This window comes from Coregonus lavaretus (assembly GCF_964263955.1).
Source record: "Coregonus lavaretus genome assembly, chromosome: 18".
In the NCBI taxonomy this organism is placed as follows: Eukaryota; Metazoa; Chordata; class Actinopteri; order Salmoniformes; family Salmonidae; genus Coregonus; species Coregonus lavaretus.
Window position 1 is genome coordinate 41,075,969 of NC_140005.1, and position 17,442 is coordinate 41,093,410.

At 43.3% G+C, this 17,442-nt stretch overlaps 1 protein-coding gene across 1 annotated transcript in view; it reads right to left on the reverse strand.

Annotated features, from left to right (window-relative positions):
* LOC311145504 (guanine nucleotide-binding protein G(I)/G(S)/G(O) subunit gamma-2) overlaps window positions 1-6,806 on the reverse strand; it is a 38,311-nt gene extending 31,505 nt beyond the window's left edge. The window contains exon 1 of the mRNA XM_084181758.1: window positions 6,637-6,806. The gene's annotated coding sequence lies outside the window, so the exon portion shown is untranslated. The remainder of the gene's footprint in view (window positions 1-6,636) is intronic.
* Window positions 6,807-17,442: the final 10,636 nt, after the last annotated feature.

Here is a 17,442-nt window from a genome sequence, read left to right on the forward strand (position 1 = left end):
CCATAGTCCCTGTGCCCAGGAACAATAAGATAACCTGCCTAAATGACCACCGACTCGTAGCACTCACGTCTGTAGCCATGAAGTGTTTTGAAAGGCTGTTCATGCCTCATATCAACACCATTATTCCAGAAACCCTAGACCCACTCCAATTTGCGTACCGCCCCAACAGATCCACAGATGATGCAATCTCTGTTGCACTCCACACTGCCATTTCCCACCTGGACAAGAGGAACACCTAAGTGAGAATGCTATTCATTGACCACAGCTCAGTGTTCAACACCATAGTGCCTTCAAAGCTCATCACTAAGCTAAGGACCCTGGGACTAAACACCTCCCTCTGCAACTGGATCCTGGACTTCCTGACGGGCCGCCGCCAGGTGGTAAGGGTAGGTAACAACACATCTGCCACCCTGATCCTCAACACGGGGGCCCCTCAGGAGTGTGTGCTCAGTCCCCTCCTGTACTCCCTGTTCACCCATGACTGCATGGCCAAGCACGACTCCAATAACATCATTAGGTTTGCCGATGACACAACAGTGGTAGGCCTGATCACCGACAATGATGAGACAGCCTATAGGGAGGAGGTCAGAGACCTGGCTGTGTGGTGCCAGGATAACAACCTCTCCCTCAACGTGATCAAGACAAATGAGATGATTGTGGACTACAGGAAAAAAAAGAGGACTGAGCACGCCCCCATTCTCATCGACGGGGCTGTAGTGGAACAGGTTGAGAGCTTCAAGTTCCTTGGTGTCCAAATCACCAACAAACTATCATGGTCCAAACAAACCAAGACAGTCGTGAAGAGGGCACGACAAAGCCCATTCCCCCTCAGGAGACTGAAAAGATTTGGCATGGGTCCTCAGATCCTCAAAACGTTATACAGCTGCACCATCGAGAGCATCCTGACTGGTTGCATCACCGCCTGGTATGGCAACTGCTCAGCCTCCGACCGCAAGGCACTACAGACAGTAGTGCGTACGGCCCAGTACATAACTGGGGCCAAGCTTCCTGCCATCCAGGACCTCTATACCAGGCGGTGTCAGAGGAAGGCCCTAAAAATTGTCAAAGACTCCAGCCACCCTAGTCATAGACTGTTCTCTGTGCTACCGCATGGCAAGCGGTACCGGAGAGCCAAGTCTAGGTCCAAAAGGCTTCTTAACAGCTTCTACCCCCAAGCCATAAGACTCCTGAACAGCTAATCATGGCTACCCGGACTATTTGCATTGCCCCCCAACCCCTCTTTTACGCTGCTGCTACTCTGTTTATTATCTATGCATAGTCACTTTAACTCTACCCACATGTACATACAGTGCCTTGCAAAAGTATTCATCCCCCTTGGCATTTTACCTATTTTGTTGCATTACAACCTGTAATTTAAATGGATTTTTATTTGGATTTCATGTAATGGACATACACAAAATAGTCCAAATTGGTGAAATGAAATGAAAAAAATAACTTGTTTCAAAAAAATTATACAAAATAAATAACGGAAAAGTGGTGTGTGCATATGTATTCACCCCCTTTGCTATGAAACCCCTAAATAAGATCTGGTGCAATCAATTACCTTCAGAAGTCACATAGTTAGTTAAATAAAGTCCACCTGTGTGCAATCTAAGTGTCACATGATCTGTCACATGATCTCAGTATATATACACCTGTTCTGAAAGTATTGCCTTTGGGGGGGTGAATAGTTATGCACGCTCAAGTGTTTCACAATAAAAAATATTTTGCATCTTCAAAGTGGTAGGCATGTTGTGTAAATCAAATGATACATACCCCCAAAAAATCAATTTTAATTCCAGGTTGTAAGGCAACAAAATAGGAAAAATGCCAAGGGGGGTGAATACTTTCGCAAGCCACTGTATTACCTCAATTACCTCGACTAACCGGAGCCCCCGCACATTGACTCTGTACCGGTACCCCATGTATATAGCCTCCCTACTGTTATTTTATTTTACTGCTGCTCTTTAATTATATATATTTTTTACTCATCTATTTTTTACTTAACACTTTTTTTCTTAAAACTGCATTGTTGGTTAAGGGCTTGTAAGTAACCATTTCACTGTAAGGTGAATGTGGCAAATTGGATTTGGGACCTAGCCCTAGTACAGGGCTCTACAGGGGTCATGTGCCTTCTATCAGGGAGTAGTGTTGGGGATAATGCACATTGCACAATTATCAGGGCTCAGAGAGTTTTGAGAGAGAATTTCACCTGTTCCCTACACAGTGCACTACATTTGACCAGGACCTATAGGGCTCTGGGGTCAGAAGTAGTGCACTATATAGGGAATAGGGTCATTTGAGAAGTAGTCTATGTGTTGGATCAGTGCTCTCTTTTGGAAGTTCGATGATACAGCCTGTTGATATGGTGTTGTTTTCCCCTTTCCTCTCTAAGGATCAAATACCTTTATCCAAATTAATCCATCCCTAAGATCAAATGTTTTTAAGTCTGCATGTTGATAATAGCTAGTTTCCATTAGACACATGTGTAGTTTCTAACCATCAAAATGAACTGCAAGCCTCTGTTTCAGTAGTTTAAATCTGTCATGGCCACTGAGCTAATGTCGCCATCGAATGCGCATAACCACTGGCGTACCACACCCCCTTGCAGCCCCCGCAAGGCTGGGTGGCCGACAGGCTTTTTGTGTGTGTTGGGGGGCCACTGGAAGTCACCCCCCCCTTCAGGAAATTAGCTTCAACATTTTCTCTCAGCCTCATGGCAAAATATGTATGGTCACTAGTGAGCGGAATGTAGTGCTATGCTACGTTGCTCCGGTTGAGGAGGAATAAACATAGTTTCCTCTGGCATCAATCAGCCAGCCAACAATAACACTGTCTGACTCACTCCGCTAGACTGTTAACAATAATGTCTATGTCCCAAATGGCACCCTATTCCCTATATAGTACACTACTTATGGGCCCGGGTCAAAAGTAGTGCACTAAATAGGGAATAGGGTTCCATTTGGGACACAGCCAATTTTACAAGCGTTCAATCTGCAGGACTGGAGTATGCTCTTAATGTTTCAGTACATAAACTAACCATGCTGTCTAGATAGATATGGATGCACTACACAGAGGGAATCATAAAACGAGTACTAAAGCTTGTTAAAACTACGAGGCCTGACAAAAAGACTGCAAGGCACATACATACCATTGGCTGTTTGTTAACTTAAAATAAGGAAGGGAAGCGCTGCTCGGATACAATATAGATCTTTGTAGATAGGATGTGCTCTTTGGTAAGGGTCATAAAAAAACAGCAGGACCAAGGCACTCTTCATATAATTAAAATGCTTTCATTACATTTTACGTTTTAGTCATTTAGCAGACGCTCTTATCCAGAGCGACTTACAGTTAGTGAGTGCATACATTTTCATGTTATGGCATGTTCAATAGAACAAAAACGTTAAAACTTTGAAGCGTTTTGGCATGGCCTTCATTTTAAACATGGACTTTGACCAACATACAACTATGAAAGTGCAAAATAATGTAATATTTCACTAGTGGGATGGTAAGTATGAGGTCAAAGGTGTCCTCTAAAGGTTATAAAAGGGCAGTCGTATACCTTCCCGGTAACAGTTTGCTCACCATTTATTAATCAATACTCCTACATTTGTAAATGTTTGTAAGCTAGTTATTCACATGTACATTTATTTCCTTAAATATCCTGTGTTGTGTGATTATTCTTTTACCAGGTACTGCTTGAATGTCTACCAATGGCATGACCATCTTTTTGTGAGAAATTACACTGGTCACTCAAAACATTTATAAAGTATTTATAAAGCATAAATAGCGCTCACACAAGGGGGTGTGGTATGTGGCCAATATACCACGGCTAAGGGCTGTTCTTATCCATGACGCAACGTGGAGTGCCTGGATACAGCCCTTAGCCATGGTATATTGGCCATACACCACAAAACCCTGAGGTGCCTTATTGCTATTATAAACTGGTTACCAACATAATTAGAGCAGTAAAAATAAATGTTTTGTCATACCCGTGGTATACGGTCTGATATACCATGGCTGTCAGCCAATCAGCATTCAGGGCTCGAACCACCCAGTTTATAATGTAAAACATGCAATACAATCATCAACACAATCCAGCCTACAGGAAACATTTCCACTCCTCCTGAAGAGTGTTTTGTACCAGAGCTTTAAACTCACCGGGGGGGACTATTAGATCTAGGTGAGCAATACTTAGTAGACTAGACAATTCCATACCTCTGCTGCACAAGAGCCCTATGGGACACAGACAAAACAATGAGAGCACAGTACTATAAACTGTGACACTCAGTCTTGTCCTCTATGCTGTACCATCTCCACCTGTTACTGTAGCCAGAATTAGGCCACTGACTCAGTAGTCTTTTAGACAGAGCTGCTGGGAATTGAAGGCAACAATGAGTTTTTAATGACAAGAGAGCAAAAGTAACAAACTGGGAAATGATTAGTCTTTTGTCTCCCTACATTTGTATTATTTCACTCTCTTGCTCTATCAGTGTCTCAGACCCTCTGAATGAGACATGAGTACCACTAAATCAAACTTTGGGGGGTCTCTAAATAATAGTAATTTAACCATTCTCCTATTTGTTGTTTAAAATGCCACATTTGTACTGCTACAGTGGTAATAGTCAAATAAAAGCTCATTCCAAATTAAATGAACACTCCCACCTCTGTGTCATGGTAAAAAAATAAAAATCCATGTGGCTGCGCAGTCATTGGGTTGCACTTGTCATTCTGGGAAAGTCCCATGTCTTAAACCCTTTTCAGGTGTCCCAACTTTTCTTTCTACAAAAACGTCCTTTTGTCAGCAAGACGCATCAATTAATTCAGACTACAAGAGTCTAGACCCAATGTCATTCAGCAAATGTCATTACACTTTTTGGTGTTTTGTAACAGATGTCTCTTTCCATTTATCAAATGGTGTGAGTGTACAGTGCACGGTCTGGATGCTGAAATTCTTTTGGAGTGGACGAACATGCTCAGGTAGCCTACTTTTTGAAGTGATTTGTTTGACAATAAGATGAAAACATCATGACTGGTTGTGTTCATGCCAAATTAAAAGGTAATACAATTTCATTACCGTTAAATGACAGGTCTTTACTATTAGGTCCATAGGCGGTCGCCTGAAAAATATTCTCACTCTGCGTATACACACGTACACACACCCACACGGTCCATTGTTGTCTTTTCTCATACTGGGTAGCGATGGACTCTGTTGACATTTAGTGTGCCATTGTTCTAGTCTCAACATGAATGTGTATCAAACAATATGTGGCCTTGCAGCCGGTCCAGCACTGCAAAACATGCCAGCTCGGCTCGGCGCTCCCTCTCCCCCTCTCCCTACACACACACACACACACACACACACACACACACACACACACACACACACACACACACACACACACACGTCCCTTCTCCAACATCTTAGTTCTGTTCTGGTTCACAACAAGAGCTGAGCACCCCGGGAACGGAGCGGTTGCATAATTCTGACGCTCAACTTGTTGTGTGCCTCTGTAATACGAGGACTGAAAACACTAATCTATCTTAGTGGTGGCGGTGAGACCATTTCACTGTAACGTAAGCAGGGCTGATGGCTGAGAAAATAATAACAGGAAATGCTAATGCTCACCACACAGGGCTAACAGATACAGAGATGCAGATATAGTAAGCGAGAGCCTTATAATACATGCACACTTAACATGGCTGACTGGGGATGTGAGAGTGTGAACGTGTACTGTGTGTGTGTGGGGGCGCGTGCGTGCGGATCTATAAATCTGAATGTGCGTGAATGTCTGTTAGTATCTGCATCTTTAGCTCATCAGTGTGTGCTTCTGAAGAAAGCCTCCCCGTGTTATCTAGAGAATGTATCCAATATGGCCAACCCTAACCCTGCTGCTCTACTGAGAGAATGGCTCAGTCTGTGGTCAGCTGATATTTCCCTATAGTACTGAATGGCCACTGCCTTCCGAATAGGAATGACCAGAGAACCCACGGGAGGGTTGAGGGATTCCTCTCCCATTCTCAGCCGCCGCCATCAACCCCACCCCCCCCCCCTCTCTCTCTCTCTCGCAGCATCTCTCCTCCAGTCTTCTCCCTTCCCCCCAACCTCATCTCTCTCTCTCTGTCTTTCACCCCCCACTCCTGCAAATTTCCCCCTAAACAAATGCTCCTAATTTCTCCCCCTCATATAACAGACCTGTCCAATGCGACAGGAAAAGGAGGAATAGGAAAAGAGGAAAGAATTCCATTCTCTCATTCCCTCACTCTCTCACATACACACTTAGATCAGAAATTCAAAGAGAGCAAATGCAAAACACACCTCAGAGAGAGAGAGAAATAGAGAGAGAGAGAGAAAAAATATATAGAGAGGCTTTAGCCTCCCTAATCTAGAAGGAGGAAGAAGAGGGGATTCCATGATGTAGAGACCAGCTAGAGGGAAGAAGGGACCAGAACAGTGGCATCTTTCTCTCTCCTACAGCACTGACACAACCACTGCCTGTAAATCAACACACACACACACAAACAGACCAACCTCTCCTCTAAAGCACACCCTCCCTAATAAGCCATTGTCTTACAACCAAAGAAAGGGAAAGACAACAAGAAATGGTTAGAAAATGGTGGAAATGTGTGTCTTACCTCTGTAATGTGTGTGCTGCTCCCTTAGTGACGCCAGAGACATGCAGTCTGGTGGAGTAGTATCCACACGCTTACTGACTCTCCTCTCTCACACACAGTCAGCAGGCTAGCAGGAAGGCAGGCAGGCACGCTCATACACATACACTCGCTCGCTGTGCTGTGGCTCCCTCTCTCCTGCTCTGCTCTGGCTGCTCTTTCTTGCTGATCCAGCTGACATACACCCTCCCCGCTGCTGCTCAGTCTCCACCCTTCAGCCAGCACCAACCCTACACTACACGCTGCCTACAAGAAGCTACCAGGAGCACTCCTCCTCCCTCCTCCTACCCCTCTCTCTTCCTCTCTCTCTTTCTCTCTCTCTCTCTCTGGTCGGCTATCAGACACAGTGCTTCTCTGAGGCCACAGGAAAAGGCTTGCCTGTCTTTTCTAAACACGGACTGTAAACAAACACATACCGTAGGAGCAGCTGACAGTGACACCCATGTCTTTTTCCATCTTTGCATGTAGCAGATTGTATTATGGAATATATTTCTACTATTTCCCTACACTGACACTGTGCTGTTACCTGCCTGTCACACACAAACGCACATGCACACGTACGCCAGACGCACGCACGCCAGCCATACAGACACAGACACACACACACACACAGCCCAGTGTAATCAAAAGGCTTTCATCTTTAGACCACTGGAATATTAAAGCCACAGAAGATTAAAGCAAAAAGAAATTCCAGCCAGCATCCCAGAGCAGAATCATCCTAACAAATACACAAACAGACACGCGCATACAAACAAATACACACATACAGTATATGCAAAGGCTTCGTGTGTGTGTGTGTGTGTGTGTGTGTGTGTGTGCTCAAACCCCTGGAGATATTATCTTACACACTGTTAGCATTTTTTTAAAATAAAATATGCACTGTTCTGGCTATGACAAGGCTTACTTGCTTAGTTATTCTTTATTCCCCCAGACCAAGTGTATCCCACATTTTCTGTGAATCACCATTTCCTCAGCTCCATTCATGCTGATGTTATCCTGTGTGGAGAGTTACTGCACATAGCACACACAGAGAGCGAAAGAGAGAGTTTTTTTATTAATGTGTAGGCTATTATATGTTTATAGGCTTACGTTTATTTAGCCTAGATGTGTGCATTCCTATTAAATATGTGTATATGTATTATTAAAATATTGTTAAATTGTAATACATTTTTATTATTTGCACTGTAGGTAATTTGTGCCATTCATTTATATTACAAAATGAAAGTGGACCATGATGTTTTCATTCTTATTGATGCACGTGTGTACCTGAGGCTGCTTCATATAAGATATGAATAACCAAAAGGGTTGAGATACTCCACACCCTTATCAAAAAACATCCACCAACGGTAAACATTTTGCCTGCTTTATTGACTTCAAAAAGGCATTTGATTCCATCTGGAATAAAGGATTCTTCCTCAAGCTCATCCAAAGTGGAGTTGGAGGAAGAACCTATGATATTATTAAATCAATGTATAATCAAAATAAATGTAAAAATTTGTAAAACATTTCAATTAAAAATCACACAGGGGCGAGGGGTCACGCAGGGCAGCAATCTGAGCCAAACACTGTTTAATATCTATATAGATGAATTTGCGAAACAGTTGGAGCAATCTACAGCTTATGGGAACCTCCTAGAACACAAATAAATTAAGCTCCTTCTCTATGCAGATTACCTGGTATTGTTGTCTCCAACAGAACAGGGGCTACAGCAAAGACTGTCAGTGTTAGATGCTTACTGCCAAAACTGGGCACTGACAGTGAACATGAGCAAAACCAAAATTATGATCGTCCAAAAGAAAGCCAGATCTCAAGGAAATAAATACCACTTCACCATAGGAGAGGTCAAAATTGACCACGCCACTAATTATACCTATCTCGGTCTTAACATCAGCGCATCGGGGCGGTTCGTCGCCACTATTAAAACACTGGCACAGCAAGCAAGAAGAGCATACCACTCAATAAAGAAAACAATACACAAATGTAACCCCCATATCAAAATATAGCTACAAGTATTTGACTCCATAATCCAACCAATCCTCCTTTATGGCAGTGAAATATGGGGCCCATATTACAGTCAAAATACACATAATGGTGCAAAACACCCACAGAAAAACTGCACCTTGAATTTTGCAAAACCATCCTACATCCTCCACCAACCACGCATGCAGGGCAGAACTAGGAAGACATCCTCTTTTACTGCCCACTGAAAAAAGGGCATGCAAATGATGGGTGCACCTATCCCAATCCGACGAACGGTCATACAAGCACAGAGCATTTATGGACAAGAGTCTCTGCCCAGAGAGTGACCCCTTAACAAAACTAGCCCAAAAAAACTAGATTAAAATGAACACAAGTGATCTGACCCCAAGGGCAACATTTACAGCTGGAGGTGAACAATAAGAACACATACATCCACTATTGGTGGCGTGAGGTTGAAGATCAGCGAAAGATGGAATGCTACTGAACATTGGAAAGAGACTTCACTTTAGCTGAATACTTAACCTGTGTAAAAGATCCCCCCAAAATAAAAACCTTGACCAAATACAGAATTAGTGATCATAGCCTGGCAACTGAAACCGGACGGCATCAAAAAACATGGTTGGCCAGAGAGGATGTCATCACTGTGGGCCAGGAGAAATAGAAAGTGAAGGTAACTGCCAAAATAAAGGAAACACTAACATAAAGTGTCTTAATAGGGCGTTGGGCCACCATGAGCCAGAACAGCTTCAATGCACCTTGGCATAAATTCTACAAGTGTCTGGAACTCTATTGGAGGGATACGACACCATTCTTCCACAAGAAATTCCATAATTTTGTGTTTTGCTTGATGGTGGTGGAACACGCTGTCTCAGGCACTGCTCCAGAATCTCCCATAAGAGTCTAATTGGGTTGAGATCTGGTGACTGAGATGACCATGGCATATGGGTAACATCATTTTCATGCTCATCAAACCATTTAGTGACGACTCGTGCCCTGTGGTGAGGGCATTGTTATGCTGGGGCCATAGCATGGTAGCCAAAATAATGTCCAAAATAGTGGCCTGCCCAGCATTTCTATACAGTACATGACCCTAAGCATGATGGGATGTTAATTAGCTAATTAACTAAGGAAGTGTTTCCATTATTTTGGCAGTTACCTGTATATATACAGTGCCTTAAGAAAGTATTCACACTCCTTGACTTTTTCCATATTTTGTTGTTTCATAGCCTGAATTTAAAACTTTTTTAAATTATTTGTATTATTATTATTAAAAATGAAAAGCTGAAATGTCTTGAGTCAATAAGCATTCAACCTTTTGTAATGGCAAGCCTAAATAAGTTCACGAGTAAAATTGTGCTTTACAAGTCACATAATAAGTTGCATGGACTCTGTGTGCGATAATAGGGTTTAACATTGTTTTTTTATGATTACCTCATCTCTGTACCCTACACATATAATTATCTGTAAGGTCTCTCAGTCGAGCAGTGCCTTTCAAACACAGATTCAACCACAAAGACCAGAGAGGTTTTCCAATGCCTCCCAAAGAAGGGCACCTATTGGTAAAAATAAAGGAGACATTAAATGTCCCTTTGAGCATTAATTACACTTTGGATGGTGTTAGTCACTACAAAGATACAGGTGTCCTTCCTAACTCAGTTGCCGGAGAGGAAGGAAACCGCCTAGGGATATCACCATGAGGCCAATGGCGACTTTAAAACAGTTACAGAGTTTAATGGCTGTGATAGGAGAAAACTGAGAATGGATCAACAAAATTGTAGTTAATCCACAACACTAACCTAACTGACAGAGGGAAAAGAAGGAATCCTGTACAGAATAAAAAATGTTCCAAAGTATGCATCTGTCATGCCCTGACCTAGAGAACTCTTGTTGGTTGGGTCAGGGTGTGAGTTCAGTTTGAGATCTATGTTATTTTATTTCTATGTTGTATTCTAGTATTTGTATTTCTATGTTTGGCCGGGTGTGATTCCCAATCAGAGGCAGCTGTCGCTCGTTGTCTCTGATTGGGGATCATACTTTAGTAGCCTGGTTGCCTACCTTAGTTGTGGGATCTTGTTTGTGTTCTGGTTTGGTTTATTGTGAGCATAGCCCATAGGACTTCACGTTACATTGCTTTTGTTGTTTTGTCAAGTGTTTATCTTCATTAATAAATATGTACGCATACCACGCTGCACCTTGGTCTGACCCGTCTCTCAACGATCGCGACCGAAGATCCCACCAAACAAGGACCAAGCAGCGTGCCCAGGAGCAGCAGACACCCTGGACACAGGTGGGAAATACATTTTGGACTTGGGAGGAGATATTGGCTGGTAGAGGACCCTGGGCGAAGGAGGAAGCCCAGGCAGGAGAGGAGAAATGGCAACTCAAGAGGACTCGGTCACGAAGAAAGCCAGAGAAGCAGCCCCAATAAAAAATGTTTTGGGGGCACACGGGGTGGTTGGCGGAGCCAGGGTTCAGAGCAGAGCCAACTCCCCATATTCACGCTAAGAAGCGTGTGACCGTGCAGGTTCCGTGTTATGCAGAGATACGCACTGTGTCGCCAGTGCGCCTGCACAGTCCAGTGCGTCCTGTGCTAGCGCCACGCACGTGCCGTGCGAAAATGGGCATCCAGCCAGGACGGGTTGTGCCGGCTCAACGCTCCTGGTCTCCAGTAAGCCTCCTCGGTCCAGCATATCCTGCGCCGGTTCTACGTACTGTGTCTCCAGTGCGCGTTCACAGCCCAGTGCGTCCTGTGCTAACGCCACACACGTATCGTGCGGAAGTGGGCATCCAGCCAGGACGGGTTGTGCCAGCTCTACGCTCCAGACCTCCAGTGCGCCTCCACAGCCTGGTACGGCCTGTGCCAGCTCCTCGCACCAAACCAGTGGTGCGCGTATCCAGTCCAGTACGGCCCGTACCTGCTCCCCGCACCAAACCAGTGGTGCGTGTATCCAGTCCAGTACGGCCCGTACCTGCTCCCCGCACCAAACCAGTGGTGCATGTCACCAGCCCGGTGCGCCCTGTACCTGTTCCCCGCACCAAACCAGTGGTGCGCGTATCCAGTCCAGTACGGCCCATGCCTGCTCCCCGCACCAAACCAGTGGTGCGTGTCGCCAGCCCGGTACGCCCCATACCTGCTCCCCGCACCAAACCAGTGGTGCGTGTCGCCAGCCCTTCTACAAAGTATTGGCTTAGGGGTTTGAATACTTATGTAAATTTAATTTGTTTTAATGGTATGAATGCAGTGGCGTGTATTCATGGATGCCAAGGGAAGCCAGGCTTCCCCAAAAGATTGACCAATAAAATAAATAAAAAACATACAATAATTATCTTTCATCTCTGTGTTTCATAATTTTTCTTCAATTCAAGAGGCTGAATGTATCTCACAGGAGAAGCATCCAAGCAAGTGAAACAGCGCCCCTCTGTCTCTCTACGTGTAGGCCATCTATCTGATGCTGTCTGGTCCAAACGAGTATGACATTGTTGCTGCCCATAGCATTGAAGGCAAGGGAAGCCAGCGAGCATCTGGCCTCCCTTGACAAAAAAAGTATACAAAATTAACCAATCAGCGTTGAGCTAAACTGAGCGAGCTCAACTGTGAATGGTCGTGGTGCACCCAAAAAAAGTGTCAAGGGAAGCCAGCTTGGATTTGGTGTCACTAATATCAAATCCCATTGAGAGCGTACGTCATTGACAGAAAAAGTTTAATAGTTGCATCTTGTTGCGTTGTTGTTCTCTGCTGGCTAGCTAGCCAGCTAGCTAAAATTGGCCCTTTCTTAAATTAGCCATGGATGGAAATAGCGATTTTGACAATGATTATAACTGCGATTCAGATTAAATCATTAATTCATACATTGTTGTGCCCCTGGCCTGAGAGGATGGAAGTTCAATATGTAGCTAGATGTAGAAGAATAATGTTAACTAGCTAATGTTGCCCATGAATGGAAGTTAGGCTAGCGAGCAAGCATTTTAGCCAGGTAGCCTGTACTGTATGACAGAGTGATAGACTGTTTCATCAACATGAAAGAGAGGAAGATGGCATTGGCGTTTCTCTACAAGTAGGGTGAGTCAACATGTTTTTCTACTTGCACACACACACACACACACGCACACACACACACACACACACACACACACACACATACAGAAATCAGAACCATGAACAGCCACATCATATTTAGCTTTTCTTTGCGACTTTGGTTCTAAATCAATAGTTGTTTAGTGGTCCGAAAATGACAGATACATTAACTTGCATGACTATGCTGTAGGTCATGTAACTGTCTGTTACTGTACATGCAATATGCTTTGTGGACTCCACTGGACAGAGGTTGCTATCCGGTTTTGTGATAAAATAAATGTGTGGTTGAATTTATTCTGCCACTGTCTCTGCCTTTAGGCCTATATATCATGGTCGCAATGCATATTAATTAACAGGTTTAGAGCAAACAACGGGGGGGCTTGGTTTCCCCAGTGATAATAATATAATAATAATATAATATGCCATTTAGTGATTTTACCCAAGCACCGCTACTGCATGAATGACAAGGTCAATGTTGCCAAAGTGAAGTGATACAAATAAAAATTATGAAAACAACAGCGACATAATTTTTATGTGTATCACTTCACTTTGGCAAAATTGACCTTGTCATTCATGCCATTAAAACATATTGGATTTGAGAGAGAGAGGGGGGAGAGAGAGACAGAAAGAGAGGAGAGAGAGGCTATTCTTTTTATATATTTATCAGCCACATTAAATTTAGCCTAAACGTGTGTATTCTTATTACATATTTGTATATGCGTTATTAAAATATTGTTGTTCTGGCAGCAGAAAAGACAGGAGTACTGGGGGAGACCAGAGATTATTTTTGCCATGAGGTAGCTAGCAGGGTTGGAGTTGATTCCATTTTGATTCAGTCAATAAACTGAAATTCCAATTCCAATTTTCCTCAATGCTTTTCAGGGACGGAAATTGGAATTATAATTTGAGTTTACTTCCCGGAATCGACTGAATTGAAATGGAACTGACCCTAGACCTGGTACGTGGTGTATAATTCACCCAGTAGTGGTTGCTCTGGAAGAGGGATTGTTTAAAACCAGGTCGCGTCCCAAATGGCACCATATGCCTATTCTCTATGCACTACTTAAAAAAACGTCAAAAGTAGTACACTACATAGAGAATAGGGCGCCATAAGGGACACAGCCCCAGAGAGAGACATCAAAGTTATAGGCCACACCCTCCACCCGCCACGGAATACAACAAGAAAAATCATGAGATTTGTTGATTTGTAATCAGATTATCATGTTTTATTATCGGCTCATGGGATCATCTCTGAACCCTGTTTTGGTGTCACTGAGGCTGTTTTAGTTAATGAGCTAGTTTAATAAGCACTGGATTACTAATCCTTCGGATAGAGGACACTCTCTCCCAGATATGGCTCCTACAATTATAAATTGGTATAGTGGTGGTAGACTAGTGTTTATGGCAGAAGAGGGAAAGGGGAGACAAGCAGCAGAAACAGACATTCCTGAAACAAAAAAAAGAAGCGGTGAAAGAAAAAACACAATCTGAATTCTGAGAGATAATAAGAGGATGTATGCTTGAATGGGTCTCCCGATGAAGAGTGTGAGTGTGTGGGCTACGGGCCATGGGGCGGGGTTGGTTTGGTTGGCATCCGGGAGGGGGTAGAGAGGGGGTTGGGGGATTTCAATTCTGCTTCTTGACCATCTGGCTCCAGCAGCAGCTGTTGTCCAGGGCACGGCAGGGGGAGAACGGTCCTGCCCCGATGCCCCATGGGATTAATGAGAGGTCTGTCAGCACGGCTGGACTGGAGACACTAGTGTCACCTAAACAGACATGCTCACACACGTCTCTAATGATCCGTCAGCAGCCTTTGTGCTGAATTTCGGAAGCATCCTGCTTCACGTAATAATATAAAAAATATCTGCATGTTTAGTAGGAATTACATATTATTTGGTGAGACAAAAGACTGAGAAAGGAAGAGAGCGAGAAAGTAAAAGAGACAGGGGGAGAGAGAGAAAGAGAGAGAGAAAAGGAGAGAGGCTGATAAAATTGATTTCCCGTCTGTGTTGCCATGGCGACAGTGGTGGATGGTGGATGACTGATTTCCTGTACAGCTGTGTAGCTGGGAGGAAAAGGGGGAGCGAAGGATGAGGAGGGGTGGAGAGAGAGAGAGAGAGGGACACTGTATTGACGTCATAGGCTGGGGGAGGAGCTTAGATGTCCATGTTTTCTCTAGATTTAAACCACATCTGATCTCTCCACTCCACTGTGTTTTTGTATGGAAAGATCGGCTTCTTGAATTGAGAGTTATTACAATTCATGACGGAATTGGTAGGATACAATAGTGAATATACAAAAGATTGGGAGATGAGGTTGAGGATGATTTTGAATGGAGGGTTATGATGTTCCAGCCATCTTACAGAGAGAGGAGAGAGTGGGGGGGGGGGAGAGGGTGATGGAGGGTTATGATGTTCCAGCCATCTTACCGAGAGAGGAGAGAGGGGTGATGGAGGGTTATGATGGAGGGTTATGATGTTCCAGCCATCTTACCGAGAGAGGAGAGTGTGATGGAGGGTTATGATGTTCCAGCCATCTTACCGAGAGAGGAGAGAGGGGTGATGGAGGGTTATGATGGAGGGTTATGATGTTCCAGCCATCTTACCGAGAGAGGAGAGTGTGATGGAGGGTTATGATGTTCCAGCCATCTTACCGAGAGAGGAGAGAGGGGTGATGGAGGGTTATGATGGAGGGTTATGATGTTCCAGCCATCTTACCGAGAGAGGAGAGGGGGGGGGGGGGGGGGGGGGGGGTGATGGAGGGTTATGATGTTCCAGCCATCTTACCGAGAGAGGAGAGAGGGGGGGGGGGGGCTTATTAAAGCCTATTGTGTACAATGTTATTAATGTTCTCTTTAACCTATCTACCCACACTCATCCAAAGCACAACACAACTCTCTATACCACTCAAGTACTGTAGTGTAGAGCAAAACTCAACAATTACTCATATACTCGTACACACAAAGTGTACTATACACAGTCCCCTCATATACACATACTTATAGCTATAAGAAACCAATATTATGAAACAACTTTTTATCATACTCAAGTAAAGAGTATACTGTACAGAAAAGCCAAACAATCACTCTCATTCTCACATACTGTATGTATACACTATTCCCTGAAATACATACGCTATAATAAAGTAATATAAGTAACAACTATGACTTATATCCTTGGAGCCAGAGCACATAGTGAGGGGCTAGAGAGAGACAGGCATGTCACATCTATGTGCAATCCATATGTGTATGTGTGTGTGTGTGAGACTAACGATGATGTAGCTTCATGATCCCTCATCTCTATTCAACCCTTCGACAGACTGCACGGCTCTGGTTTAGTGTTATAGGAACACAGCCAACACTATCACCTGGTGGCTAACTAGGGTATGACGAGGTAGAAAACCTGCTGAGGTGAGATGTTCTCTGTGGGCAGCAGAGGGCAGCATGTCTTCATGGATACAGCATCTTGGCTTTTCCCAGTGCTCTCAGAATGTCACCCAAAGAGGAGAGGACTGGTTTGAATCCTTTAAAAATCACATCCTTCCTTCTATACTTAAAGTAATTAATGATCTAACATTATTTGGACAGGTGACTCTACTACATAGCTTTTCTTTGATAAACCAACTGTTAGATCAGTGATTACTTCAAGGAAGGGTTAGGTATATTTACATTTGAGTCATTTAGCAGACACTCTTATCCAGAGCAACTTACAGTCAGTGTATTCAACCAAATTAATTAAATAGGGGAAAACAACCGCATATCATACTCATTGCAAGTAGATCCTTCTTCGAAATAGCCACTATCATCAGAATTGGTGCCAGGAAGAAAATAAGTACAATGTTTAAAGTATTCAAATAGGGCCAGTGATTTTGACTGTCTAATGTTTTCATTGCTCTTTCTGTTATATAATAATTGCTTCCACAAGATTTACCAAACATCAGAGAGGACAGGACAGCTCGATTTTGGCAAATAAATGTACCTTTTTATTGAATATTGTTATGGGCATTAGTACCAAGACGGCACGCACCAGACTTCATATTAACAAATAATTTTTTCACTACTACAGGGTTTGAAAAATAAAATAAAAAATGAATTTTTTCCTGAAGGGAGATCCTTTCACAGAAAGGACTATGGATACTTAGTGCAGACATACAGACACTTACTCAGAATCAGTATGACTGTGTATATACAGTGCATATCCAAAGTATTCATCCCCCTTGGATTTTTTCACATTTTGTTGCATTAACAAAGTGGGATTGAAATGGATATAATTGTGATTTTTTTTGTCACTGATCTACATAAAATACCTCAATGTCAAAGTGAAAAGAAAATTCAATGCTTTAAAAAAAATATGTCTTGTTATATAAGTATTCACCCCTTTGGTTATGGCAAGCCTAAATAAATTCAGGAGTCAGAATTTGCTTAACAAATCATATAAGTTGCATGGAATCACTCTGTGTGCAATAGCAGGGGTTAACATGATTTTTTAAAATCACTACCCCATCTCTGTACCCCACACATACAATTATTTGTAAGGTCCCTCAGTCGAGTAGTGTATTTCAAGCACAGATTCAACCACAAAGACAAGGGGGCTTTTCCAATGCCTCATAAAGAAGGACACAGATTGGTAGATGGGTAAAAAGCAGACACCGAATATCCCTTTGAGCATGGTAAAGTTATTAACTAAGCTTTAGATGGTGTATCAATACAGCCAAGA